Genomic DNA, 21,111 nt, shown 5'->3' with positions numbered 1-21,111 from the left:
CAACAGGCCCGCCAAGGTCACTGGTGACCTCCTAACTGCCAGGCACTTGGGCACTCTTATCATGGGTGCCCCAGCCTTGGCACGTGCTTAGTCGACCCTCCTGCCTGCCTCCTTGGCTGGCAGCATGGCTCCTGGCATCAGCTACTGTGTTCTGGATCTCTGGCCATACAGGTTCCTCCCTCAGCCCCTTGCGATATTCTGTCCCAAAGCTGGAGTCCTTTTGATTCCAAGGCCAACCGGTCTGTGTTCCTCATCTGCATTCTCAGGTCTTCCTAGTCTCTTGTCTGGAGGGTCCCTCAGCTGGCCAGAAGCCACCCTCCCTGTGAATCAGACCCCAGCATCCGATCCTGTGTGGCAATGACTGCTGGCTTCCTTTTGCACTCCGGCAAAGGGGCCTTGGAATTAACGGCTTGCCTAAAGCATGGGGACTTCCGCAGACAGCCGTGTCCAGGGGGTGCCAACCTGGTCTGAGGACTCCCAGGACTACGACCTCACCTATTTTCAGAGGCGTGCCAGGCTAAGCCCAAGATTCCATATTCTGGAGATCAGCAAGGTGGCTCAGTGGGTAAAGGACTTGCCGCCCAGCCTGAGGACGGGAGTTTGATTCTTGGATCCCACAGTGGAAGGAGGAACTGACTCTCACAAGTTGTCCTCCGAATTACACGTGTGCAAGCATATACCCACACAGTAAGGGGAAAGAACTGATTCCAGGAGGTTGGCATCTGACCGCCACACGTGCACAATGGTGTGCGTACAAACACCACACACACACACACACACACACACACACACACACACACACACACTCTAAATACATGCAAAAATATTTTTAAAAATTAAAAGAGAACAAGATCTTTGATTTGGACTCCATAATCTATTTTAAAAGCAATTAAAGACACACACTGACACACAGAGAGAGAGAGAGTGAGAGAGAGAGAGAGAGAGAGAGAGAGAGAGAGATTGATTGTAGGGGAAAAGTCTGCCCTCTGGAGCTGAGGCTTGACCTGGAGTTGAGATTCTGTTATTTGCCAGCTGTGTGGCCTTGATCAAGTTGCTTACCTACTCTTTGCTTCAACTTTCTCATGAGAATAAAGCCAGTTATCTGAAAATGGAGATCCTGTCTGGATGTCCTTGAAGATTGTCCTGATTTTGAACCATGAAGAGCCACTATTACCCCAACTTCCTGTCACCCTAGAGGCATCTGAAACCCTAAGTGGTCTCCTTTGCCAGCACACTGTTCCGGGTTTACCTTCCAGAACCCCCTATTTTAGGGAGATGGGTGGAGGAGGGGTAAGTCTGGGTCACAGGTTGTGCAGGCTGAACTCACACTGTGGAGCAGCAGAGAATTACCTTCAGTTTCTGATCCTCCCTGCCTCCACACCTGACAGGCTTGGATTACGGGTGTGCCCTACTCCAACCTGTTTGTATGCTGGGGTGAACCAAGGGCCTTGGGGAGCACTTTCCTGGCTGTCTGCACCCTCATCCTCACTATTTCATGGATTTTTATTAAGCTGTGTCAGGAGGTCCCACACTTTCTCCTCACACTCTGCTGGCCTGGCAGAGAACAGGAGTCCTAGGGCTCACTCACCAGCTCTGCTGACTTCCGCTGGCCAGGAGAAACTGTGGTTAGCCCCGCTATCCCAGTGAGCCTGACCCAGTGGCCAACCTGGGGGCTGACTACACCGTGGTTGCTCTAGGCCTGGAGGAACCTTCTTGTATATTGTTTTTTTTTCCCCTCAGGGGAGAGCGTGAACGCAGTCCCCCACTACCACAAATTATGCAGTCGAGTTTCCCGCATTTGGGGAAATCGCAGGGGTCAGCACATCCGGAGTGCAATGGATAAGCCTCACCAAGTGTTCTGGTTAGTGTCGCCAACCTGACGGGATCTGGAAGCAGCTAGGACCCAAGCCTCCAGGCACATTCCTGAAGGATCATTGAGTCTCAGAATCAGCTAGGATCCAAGCCTCCAGCAAACTCATGAAGGATCATTGAGGCTCTAGGTCTCTGGGCATGTTTATGGGGAATGTCTTGATTAAGTTCACTGATGTAGGAAGACCCATCTTTTTTATGGAGACAGGGTCTTACTCTATTTTATAGTTGGCTGGCCTGGAACTTGCTTTGTACACCAAGTGGGCTTCTAACTCACCAAGATCCACCTGCTTCTGTTTCTGGAGTGCTGGGATTAAAGGCATGCGCCACCATGCCTGGCAGGAGATCCCATGTTATCTCTGCCATTCTCTGGGCAGGGATCCTGGTGTATAAAATGGAGATAGTGGGGGAGCACCAGCAAGCATGCTTCATGGATCTCTACTGCTTGATGTGATGGAGCTGTGGGCTTCACTTCCCTGCCATGATGGACCTGGGACTGTGAGACAAAACCAGCCCTTTCTCCCTTAAGCTGTTTTGTTGGGTGTTTTACCACAGTGGGAAAAGAAACTAAAACTTAAGGCATCCTGCATCTATCCCGTGTGTGCACACTAGCTAACTGGAGGCAGCATCCTTCAGGGACACCCTCCCCCCTTCCCTCTTTTCTGACTTCCACCCATTCCCAGAATCCCAGAATCCTGGACCTGGGATGGATTTTCTTGTTTCCTCACCTAGGCCCCAAGAGAGTGCGCTGAGGCGCACTGTAACTCCGCTGGGGCCTTGAGCCCTGAGGAAACCTCTGTACTGGGTGGAGGGCACAGGTGCCATGGCTGGCCAGGTGGCATGAGGCTGGGATGGGTTTGGGGGAGTCTTCTGATGAATGGAGGCGGGGAGGTTTGGCAGTGGGGGAAGGGGGAGCCAGGCTGGGCCTCCTGCCAGGAGTGAAGTGAGCATGCATTCACCTCTAGGCCTTTACTTTTATTTCCTTGCAGTGCTGGGAATTGAACTCAGAACTTGCTACTGAGCTATATCTGCACCCTCTTTTTATTTTGAGAAAAGGTATCGTTAAGTAGCCCAGGCTGGCACTGAACTGGTTCTGCAACCCAAGCAGGCTTTGAATTTATGTTCTTCCTACCTCTGCCTCCCTACCTCTCTCCCAGAAGCTGGGATCACAGGCCTGTGACACTGTGTCCTTTGTCCTTCATTAAAGGACTCTAGCCAAGCACTCTGTTATTATTGAACCAGGTCCCCGGCTTCTTACTGGGGGCTTCTGGGTAAATGTCCCAGTTTGTTACATCCCTAGCCCTCTTTTAGATTTATTTTGAGAGGTTGTACTAAAGGCTTAGGCTAGCCTTGAACTCATGTACGGCAGGTAGCCTTCATCTTCGGCTCTTCCTGCTTCAGGTATCTATGCCCACTTCTCCCCGGTCCCCAGTGGCTTGGGATTATGGTCCTTCGCCTCCACTCCCAGCCCTTCTGGCCAGAGGCGTACTATTCTGACCAGCCTGATCTTGAACTGGTGACCCTCCTGTCTTAGCCTCCTGAGTGACGGGACTCCTTATGTGTACCAGCACCCCAGCTTCTAGGCCAGCTTTGGATGACTGTGGGATGACCTGGCTGAATTTTGAACTCCAGAACTTCTTTAGGGCTGAGACCAATCCCCTTGAAGGGCTTTCTCTTTTCCCCGCCTCCCATACCTGACTTCTACTCTTTTTCGCAGAGGGGGCCTAGTCCTAGGAAGGTCTGTTCATTGCACCATGATTGGGTGAAAGATAGGGTGGCCCAGGTCCCCAGGTGGGGTCACAGAATATGATCCAACCCATTGGGGGCCTGAATAGCCCCACCCCTCTTTGAGCCTGGAAGCTCCCATTTCTAACCAAGAGGATCCTGAGCTACAGATTGAGCCTGTGGGGGCGGGGAGGCAGAGTGGGTGTTGGGCAGATTCAGTGAAGGCTGTGTGGCGGTCCTCAGTGCACTGCCAGGACTCTGAATGTGCGGAAGGGACCCTGCTTGGCTCCAGGGATTTTGGAAGGCTTGTGGCAGGTAGGTGAGCATGCTGGACAGGGATGGGGGCCATTCCCAAGGAATGGACTGCTTCTTAGAGCCCTTCAAATCATTCCCCAGAGGCAGCTGCCTGTGCATAAGGCTGGGGCTGACACCCAGCCAAGAAGGGGGCTCGGAGTGAGCTGCAGAGATTGTCTCCGGAAGCCGCTCCAGGCTCCCACCCATCCACCTACTCACTCACACAGGGCACTGGAGAGTGCTGGTGGAGAGCCAGCTGCATGACCTCCCCCCCCCATGCCCCCCTCCCGTGTATATGCCTGATGCTAAGTCATTGTCCATGTTCACTCTGCTTGTCAGTGACCATGTTGGGCACTCAAGCCAAATTCTGGGCTGTCCCTTCCTGGGCATCAGTCACATTCACCATCTTTGGGAAGTTCTGTCTACTCAGGGACACCAGGGACGCCAGGGGTAGCTGTCTGCTCAAGATGGGCCGTCACATTCTCGTTCTTTTGTGAAACATTTGTCACTGAGTCTTGGAAATTTTAGTCCTGCCCTCAACTTTGATACCAGTTTTGTGATGATACCGACCCTCAGTTTCCCTGTCTGTCAAGTGGACACAACAATCAGGGTGCTGACATCACAGGGCTGTAGTGAGGACCAGGTGAGTCCTGTTTAGGCAGCTGGCCAGTTTAGGGCACTCGTTGCTCTAAAAAGATGGAAAAATATCTTGCCTAACCAACTCCCTCAATGCTATGACTGGAACAGGGTCAGAGATCAGCAGGGGCTTTCTTTTCTGGGCCTGGGATAGTGCTGCAGGCATTCCTGACCATAAGACTGCTCACAGGGCAGCTCCCAGCTGATAGCTCTCTGGTGATGTGTGTATAGGTGGCCTTTAAAGAGGTAGGTGGGTATCCTGGTTAGTTTTGTGCGTGTGTGTCAACCTGACACAAGCCAGGGTCATCTCGGAAGCAGAGCATCATTGGAGGAATGACTTGTAGGCAAGTCTGTATGGCTATTGGTTAATGGTGGATGTGGAACTGCCCATTCCACTGTGGACGGTGCCAGCCCTGGGCAGGTGATCACGGGGTACAGAGGAAAGCAGGCTGAGCAAGCCACCAAGAGCAAGCCAATAATGAGTGCTCCTCCACAGCCTCCAGCTTTCCACCTTGAGCTCCTGCCCTGACTTCCTTCATTGTGGACTCTGACATAGAAGTTAAAATAAACCCTTTCCTCCCCGAGCTGCTTTTGGTCACGAGCTTTGTCACAGCCATAAAAACAAAACAAAACCTAAGATCAGACAGTGGGCAAAGACCGCACCGGCAGCGCCCTCAGCCTTCCTTCCTGCTGTGTTCAGAGGGTGCTGAATTCCCAGGAGCTAGGCTTCCCACAGCTGTGGGAGGCAGCCTGGGTGTGGATACTGCAGACCCTGCCAAACCCAAACCCCGGGACCAGGCACATGCACCAAACCGGGCAGCACTTTCTTTGACTACAGTCTCTCTACCTGTGGTCTGGGAGACGCTCAGCAGATGGAGACACTTTGATAAGCCCGAGGGCCTGAGTTTGACTCCTGGTACCCACTAGGTGGAAGGAAAGAGTCAACTCCAGCTTAAATAAGAATACAATAAAAAGAAGCTCAAGGCTTGCTTTGGTTCATAGCTAAAATACAAACCTGTGTGTGTGCATGTATGTGTCTGAGGGTGTGCATGTGTGTCTGGGTGTGTGCACGTGTGTCTGAGTGTGTGTGTGGTGCAGACTTGTGTATCTACATATTTTAATGTGCATGTGCACACGTGTGTGGACTCCTGAGGTTGCTGGCTGTCCTCCTTGCTCGCTCTCCACTTTTTATTGATTTTTGAACATTTCTTCATTTATTTGTTTTGTCGGGGGAGGTGCATGCACAAGGCATAGTATGCTTGTGGAGGTCAGAGAATAACTGGTGGGAACTGGGTCTCTCCTTCTAGCTTGTGGGACATTGGGATTGAATTTGGGTTGTTGGGCTTCACAGCAATCACCTCTACCCCTGAAAAAAATCATTATTTATTGAGGCAGCTTGACTCCCTGAACTTGGAGCTTACCAATTCCAGCTAACTACTTGTCCTGGGGGATCCCTGTCTCTGCCTTCCAAGCGCTGGCAATTCAGCTGGCTCCCATGCCAAATGCTAGTCAATTCAATCTGCCCTTGCTCAGGGCCCTCTCCATAGTCACAGCCTGTGAGGAATATGAAGTAGTCACTAACTCCCTTTTAAAACATAAACTTAGATTCATGTGTGTGTGCATGTTCACACATGTGCATGCACACACATGTGTCTGTGAGTGCAGGGGCTGGCAGAGGCCAGAAGAGGGCATCAAACCCTTTGGGGATGGGTCACAGGCAGTTGTGAGCCACCTAACTCCAGTACTGGGAATCATACTGGGGTCCTCTGCAAGAGCAAGTGCGTTCTTTCAACTGATGAGCCATCTCCCCAGACCCTTGCTAACTCTTCTGGTCCCCAAGTCATCATCCCCTGTGAGTTTGTTATGGCCGGGAGTCCACTGACGGCAGCTGGCCACACTCCATGGAGTTCTGGTGTCCCCTCCTGCATGCACCAGGCTTTCTGAATGGCCTCAAGAATTTCTGTGGGGAGATAAAAGGCCAACCTCCAGCACACAGCCAGCTCTAGGCTAACACTCAATGAAGGGAGGGAAGCTATGAGGGTGGGCATGGGTGATGGCTATTGCTAGTTATCACCTTGAAAGCCCCCATAGTTACCTGGCGGACAGGCCTCTGAGCATGCCTGTGGGGTATGAGCTTGATGCATAATTGATGTGGGAGGACTCGTTTTAATTGCAGGTGGTACCATTTGCTGGCCAGCAGACCCTGCACTGAGTAAATGGAGAAACGGAGCTATGTACTAACACTCACTCATAGCTCTCTGCTTCCTGATTATGGATGCAATGTGGATACTGGTCCAGACTCCTGCCACTCAGCCTTCCCTCCATGACCTGCCAGCCCAAAGAGCCCCTTCTCCTTTAATTCGCTTTCGTCAGAGTATTTTATCACAGTGATGAGGAAGTGCTAAGATACACAGTTTGCAGACGGGACTCTACTTATCTTCATTGGCTCCTCGTGGCTAATTCAAGCTCGAGTGTGAAAGGTTTTCTGTTGGCCTCATCCTAGTGTGGGTGGGGGCGTGCGGAGAGTGGCACTTAGCTCTGTAGCAGGAGCCTGCGTGGAGCAGTGCCAGGCTTCAAAATGTCTCAGATGGCAGGAAATTCTCAGAGCCTGTCAAGTCACCCAGAGGCTTTCCAAGAGCAGGGGATGATGGGAGGTTTCCAGAGAGAGGGCTGGACTCGGTTCTGACAGCGCCTGTTGAACTTTAGGCTGGCCCTTGCAGGACAGGCAGGGTTTCGGTGGCTACTCCTGGGCTTGCTGTGAAGACGAGGAGAGCTAACACGGAGAGACTTAGAGTAGGCCTGGCCAAGTGAGGCCATGTCCTCAGTTAGTTCATTCATTCATTCACTCATCCATCCATCCCAGCAAGGACCTGTCAATCACAGACTAAATGAGGCTATATTGAGAACCAGGCCTGGGCTCTCGGTTACAGGCACCAGCTCAAGGGACCTCGTGCTGCCCTGTGCAATCGGCTGGGACTTCTGGGTTGGGGGAACACCCCTGCCTGGCAAAGCGAGGCTGCAGGTAAGGATCAGGGTCCACTGACTGGCGGGAAGTGGCACTCTTCTCCTTGCATGTCCCCAGAAGCTGGACAAGACACAGATTCTCTGTGGGAGGGAGGGAGAAGGAGCCCCATCTGTTGGGGTCATAGGTCCCCCGAACACAAGAGTAAATCAATATGGTCAGGATGAGGGTGGATGTGAGCTGGCAGAATGGAGGCAGAGATAGGGAGTCACTTGCTGAGGGGGGGGGGGGGAGAGAGAGAGAGAGAGAGAGAGAGAGAGAGAGAGAGAGAGAGAGAGAATGAATAGTGGTGTGTCCACGCAGCCTGCTGGGCTTTCTCCAGAGCCAGGGACCCCTGCCAGGGACAAGGGCCATGGCTACTTCTACCTCATCTTCTCCTGCATTCCTACCTCAGGGTGGATCAACTTCTATGGACTGGTCCACGTCTCTGGCTCCTCCCTTTCCCCACTTCCCCTCTTTCCCTACATCTCCAGCCCTGGTGCCCTTTCCCTGTGTGGCCACCATATACTTCCTGGGTAGGTTGGCAGTGGCACTACCGTGGCCTTCTCTATCTTCAGCCCCTCAGTAACCAGCCCAGTTCTCTGCTGGTTTGGGTCAGATTTTCTTCTGTGAGTATTCCAGACACAGTTGTGGGAGGGCCACATGCCACCTGCTTTGCCAGTGTGAGGGTCTTCTCTGGCTAGCCCAAGAGTCACCTAGGCGTCCCCTCCTCGTGAGGCATGCAGGGAGGTGGGGAGCCTGGCCCAGGAAGGCACTGGGCTTTGTGAGTGCTCAAGACCCATAAAGCCCTCTATACACCCAACACACGAAGACGGTGGGACGGTGACACTGTTGTCACCTGTCCCGACAAATAGACATGACTTAGTTCTATGCTGGGAAGCTTAGACTATCCCAGAGGAGCCCAGAGGCACTCGGACTGACAGATAGCTGTATGCTAAGAGGCCAGGCAGTTGGTGGCCAGGAGGCTGTGCCCCCAGGGACTGACCGGCTTCTGTCAAGAGCTTCACATTTCCTCACAGGCTGCAGAGCTATCCCATCGTGGAATGTGTCCTGTCTTCTGCCGACCAGGAGTGAGGGCCTGGTAGGCGCTGTGGTAATGTGATCTCTTGGCAGGTGTTACACAAAACAGGCATGCCTCGGAGTCCTTGTGTCTCATGCCTGATTTTGATGTCCCAGTGGGGACAGGGTCATTCCCTGCCACCCCACTCTCTAGGGGAAGCCGTATCTCCCTAGGCCTCCACACCCTAACCCTGAAGTTCTTTCAGGCATATGGTGCCTCGGAATGCATAGGTTCCACCCTGCATCGGGCAGACCTTGAGTCTGTTGGTTTTAGTTGGATGTATAAATCACACCCTGTTGGAAGGAGTTATAGTCAGTTTCCCAGGCCCTCAGAACACAGGCAGCATCGCACTGTGTGGCACTGTTCTGGTGGGTCACTCTTTAGTCACCACTGATGGTCCTTGCAAATGATACTCTCACTTGGTTGGCCACAGAAGTGGGAAGTGTCTCTCTGGTGAAAACAGCCAGCCAGAGTGGTGTTTCCTGGCTTCTCACAAATGCTTGCTGATCACTTGTCCCAGGCCGTGGAGAACATACACCCGAGGCTGTTGACAAACCCTTGCCTCTGGAGCTGGCAGATCAATGGGGGCCCACTTGGGAGGCCAAGGGCCCAGAGGAAATCAGAGCAGTTAGGAGAGAGAGGTACATCCAGTGGAGGGGTGATGGGATGGGGTATCGGCTGTCGCAAGGCAGATTCCTGCACATCATGGAGGAGACCTGGAGTCCTCAGAGATGGACCAACACTGAGACTCCTGTCTTCTCTCTTTTCATCCTGCTCTACAGCAAGAGACCTTAAGGAGGGCAAAGGAAGTGGCCCTTTCTTGCTCATCTCGCCTCTACCTTGAGGCAGGCCTCCTTTGTGCAGCTTCTGCTGTGGTATGTGTGCAAGGGAGGATGGATCCATGGGGCTCCACGGGGCTTCATGGAGGGCCTTTCTGTTTTCCTAGGTACAAACGGCAGATTCCTTCCAGGGTCTCACTGTGTACCCCTGGTTGTCTTGGTCTGAAATTCATTATATAGACCAAGCTGGCCTTAACTCACAGAGATCTGCCAGTCTCTGCCAGGAGATGGGACATAACACCTGTCCTTTCCCTCCCTTCCTTTCTTCCTCCCTCGCTTCATTTTTTAAAAAATTACTTATTCTACCGAGTAATGGTGGCACACACCTTTAATTCTGCAGAGGCAGGTTGAACAAGTTCTAAGACAGTGAGGGCTATACAAAGAAATCCTGTCTCAAAAAATTATTTATTGTGTATGAGTGCTTTAACCTACATATGTTTGTAGCACATATTTACCAGGTTCCCGTGCAGACCAAAAGAGGGTGTTGGATCCCCTGAAATTATAGTTACAGACTGTTTTGAACTGCCATGTGGGTGCTGGGAATTGAGCCTGGGTCCTCTGGAAGAACAAGTGCTCTTAACCATTGAGCTAACTCTCTAGCCCCTACTTACTTCCTTCCCTTCCTTCCCTTCCTTCCCTTCCTTCCCTTCCTTCCCTTCCTTCCCTTCCTTCCCTTCCTTCCCTTCCTTCCCTTCCTTCCCTTCCTCCTCCTCCTCCTCCTCCTCCTCCTCCTCCTCCTCCTCCTCCTCTTCTTCTTCTTCTTCTTCTTCTTCTTCTTCTTCTTCTTCTTCTTCTTCCCTTCTTTGGTGACAGGATCTTACTATGTAGCTCAGGCTGTCCTCAAACTTGCAATCCTCCTGCCTCAGATTTCCTAGTGCTAGGGATTGGAGGCATGTGCCACCATGTATGGTTCACACAATGCTAGGGATTGGATCCAGGGCTCTGTGTATGCCAGGCAGGTACTCTCCCAATCTAGCCGCACCTCCTAGCTCAGTCCATTCATCTTTCTGTTGAGCCTGGAGATGGACACAGGTTCAGCAAGGAATAGGTAGGCTGCCGCCTTTCAGGAGAAAGGTTTTGGGGTGAAGCAGGAATGGATTCAATCTGGCCAGGACCTGGGGGTCTGTCCAGCCAGGCCCCTTGGGGCTGTGCCCTGCTTGCCCTCAAGCTCAGCCGTGGGCATCTTTTCCTGACTCACAAGGCTTCTTTGCATCTCGCACCATTTCATGTGGGACCTGCTCTGCAGGCCAGGTCTCCGGAAACCCTTCAGGCTCTCTGACCCCAGTTTTCTCCTCTGTAAAATAGGAACGAGTTGCTACGAAGATCGGGTGAGACACTGTGGAGGAAGTTTGGGACTCACAGCTCAGGGCTAGGGCTCTGTGAGTGCTGGCGCCCGTATCCCTCTTCTCGGTGAGTGACGGGAAGCTGTACTGGACTAAAGAGGGACTATATGGTTCAATCTGCTGGGAATTTTGCAGACTCGGGACTGCTGTTCATAATTTGCAGGGGGGAGGCTCAAGCCAGAGGGAAGGGGCGACCTGGGAGGGAGAGAGGGACATTGCCCTGTAGCTGCTCATTTAAGACCTTGTGGAGAGAGAGCAGGGACAGTTTGCAAGGAGCAGGGTAGGGGAGAGTACAGTAGGGGGCCTGGCGGGGTTCAGGAACATGAGTCAGCCTTCATGGCCCAAGTCAGGAGCCCCTAATCCTTTGCTTACCAAGTATCTCTGGGTGGGGCTGATCACCAGAGACGGTAGTGACTTTATGTGTGTGTGAATTTGAGATCAGTCTTGGCTCCTCAGAAAATAAAACAAAACAGGGGCTGGGGACCAAGCTCAGCTGATAGAGTGCTTGTTTAGTAGGGATGAAAGCCTGGGTTCCATCCCTAACACCACATAAACCAGGTACACTGTTATCTGAACATTTGGGAGGGGAAGCAGGAGGACCAGACATTCTAGGTCTAGGCCATCCTTGACTCATAAGTGAGTTTGAGGCCCATGTATATATTTTATATGTGGCCTGGAGGTAAAGTACAAGCAAGGAAACCTGGGATTCGGCCCCTGGATGAACTCAGGTCGTTAGGCTTGGCAGCAAGAGCTTTCCCTGCTGAGCCATCTCAATAGCCCATTTTTTTGTTTGCTTTTGAGACAATTTCTCCTCTATCCCAGGCAGGTTTCAAATACTGTGTGTGGGGGTAGTTTGAATGAGAATGGTCCCCATAGGTTCATATGTTTGAATGTTTGGTCATTGGTTGGTGGAATTGTTTAGGGAGGATTAGGAGGTGTGGCCTTGTTGGAGGAAATGTGTCATTGGAAGCAGACTTGGGTTTCAAAAGACTTGTGCCATTCCCATTTAGCTCTCTCTGCCTTGTGGTTGTGATCCACATGCCAACTCTCAGTTATTCCTTAGCTCCACCATCGTGGACTCTGACCCTCTGAAACTGTAAGCCAAATTAAACACACACACACACACACACACACACACACACACACGTGCACACACACACACACACACGTTGCCTTGGTTGTGTTTTATCACAGTAATAGAAAAGTAACCAAGATACTATGCAACAGAGGATGACTTTGAACCTCAGACCTTCTTGCCCCCACCTCTTCAGTGCTGGGATTCCAGGTGTGGTCTGTTTGTGTGAGATGGACAAGCTCTGTACCACCTGAGCTCAAACCCCAGCCCATTACCTTGATTTTCATGATTCTGTCAAAGGGCCTCACTGGGCCATCACTCACACTCAGGCCCGTTCCCACCCGTTTCTCCTCCGGGACACTCCCACTATGTGCACCGCCTTCTCCTTGCAATCTGCCATGCACATCCTCTCTAAACGCAGCTTCCCAGGGATGCTGCTCTGACAGCATCTTTTGAACCCTGTCTTGGTGCTCAGGACCGTCCACACCCAGACACTTTGGGGTTAATGCCCAGCAATGTACTCCCATTGGCTCTCTCTCCTCAATGACTGGGACAGCCGCTGGTACTCAACGGTTGCCAAGAGCACCTACTACTGAAGGGTGTTGTTCAGAAGTTACCCCGGGGAGTGGTGCACCTCCCTGAAACCCTGTTTGTACCTGCTCTTGCCTCTGGGGCACCAAACCAGGCCTTTCAGGTAGCCCCCTTCTACCACTTGTTCATCAAAAATGACCTCAGGCACCCCGGAAAACATACTGCTCCACTGAGCACAAGAGATGGAAGAGGACAGTGGACCACTCCATGGAGCCTCAGCAACCATGAATTGGCTGTGAAGATGACGCCTCTGGTTCATCTGTCTGTCTATGCCCTGGATGGTGCCTGGCTGGGCAGAAGACAGAGGGCACAGCATGGAACACCTTCTGGGGAGTGTGCAGACTCAATTTCCTAACCTTCGCTGTTGTCAAAATCACTGACAAAAGAGGCCGTGGAGATGCTCAGTGGGTAATGCACTTGCCAGGCTAGCATGGGGACCTGGAGTGCAATAAAGCCAGACATGGGAGCAAGGTCTGTGATCTCAGTGGTGGGAGGTGGAGACAGGTGAGCCCCCAGGAGCCTGCGAGCCAGTTCCAGTGATGACACGAAAAAGAGATGCTGTCTCATGCAAGGTAAAAGGCAAAGACCCTTGCCTGAGGTTGTCCTCTGACTTCCACAGGCAGAAACGTGTGTGCTTGAGCACACATGTGTGTACACACACACACACACGAACAGAGGTAGGGGAAGTCTGTCAAAAGTGACATAAGGATGGAAGGGTCTCATTCAGGTCACAGTTTGAGTGTACAGTCCATCAAGGCGGGGAAGTCATGGCATCAGGGGTGTGAGGCAGATGCTCGCATGGCATCCACAGTCAGGAAGAAGAGACAAATGCTGGCACTCTGCTCCCTTTCTTCTGCTTATTCAGTCTGGGATCACAGCCCATAGGATGGCGTTGCCCACAGCTAGGGTGGGTCTTCCTGCCTCAATATCCCAGTCTAGAAAACTCCCTCACAGGCCTGCCCAGATGATTGTCTCCTGGGTGACTCCACATCTGTCAGAAGGATGCAACTGTCCAGCAGGAATTCACGGGTCAATGATGGGGTTCCTTACCCTCTGCCGCTCTGCAGTCAGGCTCTGTTTCAACAGGGCTTCACTCCAGTCTTGAATGGCTCTGGGTTCCTGTGTCTGGCTTCCAAGTAGCACCCCAGACCTGACAGTGGGTGGTGTAGCACTTTTTTTTTAAACCTCCATTAGTTAGGAACTCATTCCAATGCTGAGGGAATAGGCAGAGGGAGCTAGGAGGAGCTGGGAGCAGCCTGGGGTGAGGAAATGGTTTTCTTTTCGTTTTTAAAAATTGATTTCAATAGATTTTTTATTGAGCTCTACATTTTTCTCTGCTCCCCTCCCTGCCTCTCTTCTCCCCGCTTCAATCCTCCCCCAAGGTAACCATGCTCCCAATTTACTCAGGAGATCTTGTCTTTTTCTACTTTCTATTTATCATGTAGATTAGATCCATATGTGTCTCTCTTAGTGTCCACATTGTTGTCTAAGTTCTCTGGGACTGTGGTTTGTAGGCTGGCTTTCTTTGCTTTAGGTTTAAAAACCACCTATGAGTGAGTATATATGATAATTGTCTTTCTGTGTCTGGGTTACCTCACCCAAAACAATGTTTTCTAGTCCATCCATTTTCCTGCAAAATTCAAGATGCTGTTATTTTTTTTCTGCTGTGTATTACTCCATTGTGTAAATGTAACACATTTTCCTTATCCATTTTTCTGTTGTGGGGTATTTCAGTTGTTTCCAGGTTCTGGCTATGACAAGCAAAGCTGCTATGAACATAGTTGAGCACATGTCCTTGTGGCACAATTGAGCATCCTTTGGATATATACCCCAAAGTAGTATTACTGGGTCTTGAGGAAGGTTGTTTTCCAATTTTCTGAGAAATCACCACACTGACATCAAAAGGGGCTGGTGGGACATCATTCCCACCAGTAATGCAGAAGTGTTCCCTTTTCCCCACAACCTCTCCAGCATAAGTTGTCATCAGTGTTTTTGATCTTGGCCATTCTTACAGGTATAAGATGGAATCTCAGAGTTGTTTTGATTTGCATTTCTCTGATGACTAAGGATGTTGAACATCTCCTCAAGTGTCTTTCAGCCATTTTAGATTCCTCTGTTGAGAATTCTGTTTAGGTCTGTACTTCATTTTTTTTTTATTGGATTATATGTTCTTTTGGTGACCAATTTCTTGAGTTCTTCATATATTTTGGAGATCAGATCTCTGTCTGATGTTGGCTTTGTGAAGATCTTTTCCCATTCTGTAGGCTGTCGTTTTGTCTTGTTGACTGTGTCCTTTGCTTTACAGAAGCTTCTCAGTTTCAGGAGGTCCCATTTATTAATTGTTTATCTCAGTGTCTGTGCCGCTGGGGCTATATTTAGGAAGTGGTCTCCTGTGCCAATGTGTTCAAGTATACTTTCCACTTTCTCTTCTATGAGGTTCAGTGTGGCTGGCTTTATGTTGAGGTCTTTGATCCATTTGGACTTGAGTTTTGTGCATGGTGATAGATATGGGTCTATTTTCATTTTTCTACATGTTATGCCAGCACCACTTGTTAAGTATGCTTTCTTTTTTCCATTTGATATTTTTTGCTTCTTTATTGAATATCAGGTGTTTGAAAATGTGTGGATTGATATCCGGGTCTTCTATCCAGTTCCATTGGTCCTCCTGTCTGTTCTTATGCCAGTACCAGGCTGTTTTCAGTACTGTAGCTCTGTAGGAGAGTTTGAAGTCAGGGATTGTGATGTCTCCAGAAGTTCTTTTATTGTAGAGGAAGAACTGGTGTTCTAAGAGGGACCCACAGCTTCCCTATACCAGGACTAATGAAGGGACCACTACTTTATCCTTTGTTCTTCCTTCTGGAACTTAACATAGATAAGAATTATGGGTTAATGTAAAATGTAAGAATTAGTCAACAACAAAGCCTGAGCTAATAGGCCAACCAGTTTATCATTAAAGTAGGCTTCTGTGTGTGTCTTTGGAACTGAGCAGCTGCGGGACAGAGACCTCTGCCAACACCTCCCGACTCTGCTCTTCACTCTTTCCTTCTTCTTTGTTTAGCACTCCAAGTTCGTGGCTTCTCCATGGGTACTCACCCCCTGCCTGGACTTGATGCCTTCCTGATGTGTTTCAGGCCAGACGCTGGAGCTGGGGCAACTGCTGGCCACCGTTAGACCACACGCTAGCCCTCATGGCTTGGGTTGGAGTTTCATGCCAGAGTTTGAAAAATCAGATTATCTCATTGGCTGAGCCTGTGTTTTCAAGACTCCTTGTGGTGGGGGCTGAGATGCTGTGACTGTGCATGGTAGGAAAGTTCCAAACGCTTAGGCAGCTTCTAGAGTTGAGAGTACTGGTCAGGACCTCTGTGCCCATGAATTTAAGTTCCAGATGTAACTTAGATCAAAGAGAGCTGAGGTTTACCCAAGACTAGGCACAGCACAGCACACAGGGTACACCAGGTGTCTGCAGAACATGCCAGAACAGGGCATCCGAAACAATTATATTTATTTGTTTATGTAGTATATGGTACACATGTAGAGGTTAGGGGGACAACTTTTTTTGTTTGTTTGTTTTCTCATGACAGGGTTTCTTTGTGTAGCCTTGGTTGTCCTGGAACTGGCGTTGAACTCTCTGCTTCCTGAGTGCTGGGATTAAAGGCTTGTGCCACTACCTCCTGGTTTAGGGGACAGCTTTTGAGAGCTGGTTCTCTCCATAACATTGGTCCTGGGGATCAAACTCAAGTCTTCAGACTTGGCAGCAAGTACCTTGGCCAACTGAGCTGATCTGATGGCCCCTTAGTTTTCTGAATGTTAGCGTGAGTGTGTGCATGTATGTGTATGCATGTATGGCTTACGTGCATATGTTTTAGTATGTGTGTGGAGGCCAGGGGAGGATGTAGAATGTCCTTCAGGCAGTTTCTATCACTAAACTAGACATAGACTGCCAACCAGTCAGCCCAAATGATCCTATTGCTCTTGTCTCTGACAGCCATTAGGTGCTCGCTGCCAGGCCCAGCTTTTGTGTGGTGCTTGGATCTGAACTCAGGTCCTCATACTTTTGAACAAATGCTGTCACTGAGGCATTTTTTCTCTAGCTTTTGTGGGGTTGTTTTGGAGAGAAGAAGTTGAAGGTAGGTGTGGTGGCGTAGGCCTTCAACCCTAGTGCTAGAGAGGCAGTAGCAGGTGTGAATTAGAGTTTAAGGCCAGCTTAGTAGCCTGGTCTACATAATGAGACCCTGTCTCAAAAATGAAAAATAAAAAGGAAAAAGACACACACACACATTGATGTGTGATATTCACAATAGTTAAGTTATGGGGCCAACTTAAGTATCCATCAACAGAGAAAGATGGACAGTCATTATGTCCGTCACAGATGAAAATGTAGTTTATCCAGACAATGGTTGTGGAGGTTTGAAGAAGAATGGCCCCACAGGCTCACGTGTTTGAATACTTGGTCCCTAGTTGGTAGAGGTGTTTGGGAAGGATTGGTAGGTGTGGCCTTGTTGAAGGAGGTGTGTCACTTTAAGATTTCAGAAGCTCACACAGCACTGTTGGTTAACCCTCTCTCTGCTTCATCCTTGTGGATCAGATGTGAGCTCTAAGATAAGGTGCCCACTACTGCCACGCTCCTTGCCTTGATGGCCATAGATTCACCCTCTGAAACTGGACGCCCCCATTGAGTACTTTCTTCTGTAAGTTGCCTTGGTCATATTGCCTCATCACAGAAATAAAAACTAACGAAGACAATGGTTGTTTTTCAGACATAAAGAATTCAACCATCTAGCAGAGGCAGAGGTCGAGGCAGAAGCAGGAGGTTCTCTGTGAGTTCAAGTTAGCCTGCTCCACACAGAGAGCTCAAGAGCTACATAGTGACCAGGGTCTGAAAAACCAACAAAACAAAACAGAACAGAACAGAACAAAACAAAATAATACAGTTATGTTGTTTGCTGTAAGACGGACTCAAGTGGAGAGGATCATATTAAGTGAATTAAGTCTCAGTTTCAGAAGACATCGTATTTTCTTCATTTGAGGGTCTCAGAATTTACAGATACACAAAGTCAGAATCATAGAGTTGGCATGCAGGAAAAGTTGAAATTGTCTGGGGGAGGAGAGAGGGGAGGTGATGTGATCAAAGCACAGTATATACATGCCTGCAGATGACCTTCTATAACCTTGTGGGTGATTAAATAAGCAGAATATTTAATACATGATAAACAGATAAGTAACTAAAATAAGTGAAAAAGAACATAGGTGAGCCGAGTCTGAGGCAATGCAGAGGGAGATGGGTGGAGGAACGCCTCAGATGGGCCTCGAGTGGCGGGGTGAACTGGGTGAGGCTCAGAACCCAGCGGGTGTGGCGCAGTAGGGGGCTGAAGATTGCACTTCCTGGCCGGAGGACCAGTGTCTATGGGGACACTGTGGTTAAGAACTGGATCTGGGAGGGCGAGTGGGTATTTATGAGGAGCCAAGCGAGCCCTGGGAGAAAATTCCAGAGGTAAGAGTCACAGTGCCCAGTGTAGAGGGTAAGCGGATCCGGTGCGTGTCTCCCACTATATTCCTGGCAAGGAAGTCACCACGCAGAGTGTCAGGAAGGAGTTGGGGTGTTACCAACTCAGCTGAAGCTCCTTTCATCCCCATTGAAAGAAAGAGGTGATGTAGCTGAAGTTTTGTGTTAGAAAGATGGCTTATACGGATGGAAGTGTAGCTGTGTTGGCAGAGCGCTTGCCTAGCGTGCCGGAATCCCCGGGTTTATATTAGAGTCTCATAAACCAGGCATGGTGCGCATGCCTATTGTCTCAGCACTCCGAAGGTAGAGGCAATTGGGGAGGGCAGCGATGAGGAGGAGGAAGAGGAGAAGGAGGAGGAGGAGGAGGAGGAGGAGGAGGAGGAGGAGGAGGAGGAGGAGGAGGAGGAGGAAGAAGAAGAAGCGGAGGAGGAGGAGGAGAAGGCGGAAGAAGAGGAAGCGGAGGAGGAGGAGGAGAAGGCGGAAGAAGAGGAAGCGGAGGAGGAGGAGGAGAAGGCGGAAGAAGAGGAAGCGGAGGAGGAGGAGGAGAAGGCGGAAGAAGAGGAAGCGGAGGAGGAGGAGAAGGCGGAGGAGGAGGAAGAGGAGGAGGAAGAGGAGGAGGAGGAGAAAGAGGAGGCTAGTTTGGCTTATAGTTTTAGAAGTTCCAACCTGTGGTTGGTAGCTTTGCTGCTTTGTCTCCTGATGGTACATCATGGACGGAATGTGTAACCTTTTACCTCATGTGTAACCAAGGTGAAAGACAAAAAGGAAGAAACCATGATTCCACAGGCTCTCTGAAGGGCCCATCCCCAGTGACCTGGATACCTCTTATTAGGCTCCACTTCTTAAAGTTTCATTACTTTCCTGCAGTGCTGAGTAGGCAAGACATGGTAAGTCATTCAGACATGGACTTCACAGGAGAGGAGGGATCCAAATAGCACCTTGGAGAATGCAGCCCCTCAAGCACGCAAGGAGTGTTCAGGGAAGTTGCTCCCAAGCTATGCCTCCAGGAAAGTCCCATAGTATCAGAAAGAAGACACCGTCTGTGTGTGTTGGTCACCATGCCATGAAGCCATAGTCAGTGGAACAGGATGCTCATATGTCTGGAAACAAAATAACATCGCAATCAATTAGACCTGGATTAAAGAGAAAGTTTCTAGGGAAATTTGTACAATGCTTAGACCAGAACAACCCACAGACATGCTGTATGGGCATACGTGAGACTCAGCCAAGAACCTTCACAGGAAAACATGGCTATTCTCACCTGATCCAAAAGCCGAGATAATGAAGCAGTGGTATAGGGGTGGAGCTCACTTGGTACACTGCTTGCCTAGCATGTATGAAGCCATGGGGTCAGTCTCCAGAGCCATATGATCCCAGCACGTGGAAGGTGAGAGTGAGTCTAGCCTGGGCTACATAGCGAGATCTTGTTTCAAAAAAAGTGTACGAAGAAATCAATCAGAAATTTGAAATGATAACCACGAGTCTTTTTTATTTTTTTATTTTTAAAGTGTAGGCTCAGATGGTCTTTTTGTTTGTTTGTTTTGATTTTTTTGAGACAGGGTTTCTCTGTGTAGCTTTGGAGTCTGTCCTGGAACTGGTTCTTGTAGACCAGGCTGGCCTCGAACTCACTCTGCCTCCCGAGTGCTGGGATTAAAGGTGTGCGCCGCCACCACCTGGCTAGATGGTCTTTTTAAAACTTGTTTATTTTATGTGTGTGCATGGGGATGGGGGGCGTGTTAATACCATGGGATGTATGTGGAGGGCAGAGACTAACTTGTTGGAGCTGGTTCTCTCCTCTACCACGTGAGTCCTGAGGATCAGACTCAGGTTTCCTGCTGAACCACCTCCCTGGTCCTGGGCGCAAATGGTCTCAACAGGTATGCTCTATTAAATCTTCAAAGAATGTGAGATCGCTGTTCCTAATTCTGTTCCAGAATTAGACAGATCAGGAAAGATGCCAGTTCATTTAATAAAGTTAGTTAGTACAACTAACTTGTACCCCTTAGGTATTGACCTAGTTAATTTAAACTAGTTAGTTAGTGTAACCTAGATTCGAGACTGGTAAGGAAAGACATTGTGTGTGTGTGTGAGTGTTCAGTATTTGTGAATACCTGTGCATGCACACACGTGGAGGCCAGAGGTGGATGTCTGGTGTCTTCTTCAGTAACTCTCCATCTTATTTTTGAGACAAGGTCTCTCACCAGCTCATCTAGAGTGGCTGGCCAGTGAGCCCCAGGATTCTTGTGTCTGCCTCTAGGATTGCAGGTGCAGCCATGCCTGGCTTTTTAAATACAGGGTCAGGGGGATTGAACCCAGGCCTCTATGCTTTCTCAGCAGGTGCTTTACTATCTCAGCCATCTCCCCAGCCCTGACAGATTTTTAGTGAACATGTAACTTGAGGGTTATGAAACAGCCCAGCTTTAGAAACCCATCAATTAAATTCTTGACATTAATGAATGAAAAGACCAAGTCACTACAGATTCAAAAGCACTTGAGGGATTCTAATGAAAAAGGTCTTAGAAAACCTAGAGTGGAAGGCATTCCTGGTGTTCTTTTCATTTCATTGTTACTGCATGTGGGCGTGGTTTGGGGTGGGGTGGGGTGGTGCGTGTGCCATGGTGTGTGTGTGGAGCCAAAGGATAACCTCGTGTGGTCAGTTCTCTCCTTCCACTTCTGCACGGGCTCTGGGAATCAGATCAGGTTGTCAGGCTTGCTGGGCAAGCACCTCTACCGGCTGAGTCATTTCACCAACTCAGGCTTCTCCATTTTATAAGGAATAGAGACCAGAACACTTACAAGAATCACAATTAATGAAGATATCTTTGGGCCATTTATACTAAGATTTAGAATAAAGTAGCTATACTTTCATTACCACATTACTGTGTTTTTACTTTCTAAATTTTAAATTCCATTTTATTATTTATTTATTTATTTGTGAGTGTGTGTCTGAGTGTGCAAGCAAAGGACAGCTTGCAGGAGTTAGTTCTTTCTTTCAACCCTGTGAGTTACAGAGATGCAGCTCAGGTCACCAGGACTGGAAGCAAGCACGTTTACCTACCTGCTGTGTTGGGTCTTCTTTTTCTCCTCCTCCTCCTCCTCCTGCTCCTCCTCCTCTTCCTCTTCCTCTTCCTCCTCCTCTTCCTTCTCTTTCTCC

At 49.6% G+C, this 21,111-nt stretch overlaps 1 pseudogene; it reads right to left on the bottom strand.

Annotated features, from left to right (window-relative positions):
- Positions 1 to 1,737: 1,737 nt before the first annotated feature.
- Positions 1,738 to 1,869, bottom strand: LOC121446639 (annotated as a pseudogene).
- Positions 1,870 to 21,111: the final 19,242 nt, after the last annotated feature.

Source organism: Microtus oregoni, unplaced genomic scaffold (assembly GCF_018167655.1).
Source record: "Microtus oregoni isolate MIOR12 unplaced genomic scaffold, Mior012 000003F_ref0000135, whole genome shotgun sequence".
Lineage (NCBI taxonomy): Eukaryota > Metazoa > Chordata > Mammalia > Rodentia > Cricetidae > Microtus > Microtus oregoni.
The sequence above is the reverse complement of the archived record's forward strand: the minus strand, read 5'-3'. Positions and strand labels throughout refer to the sequence as shown.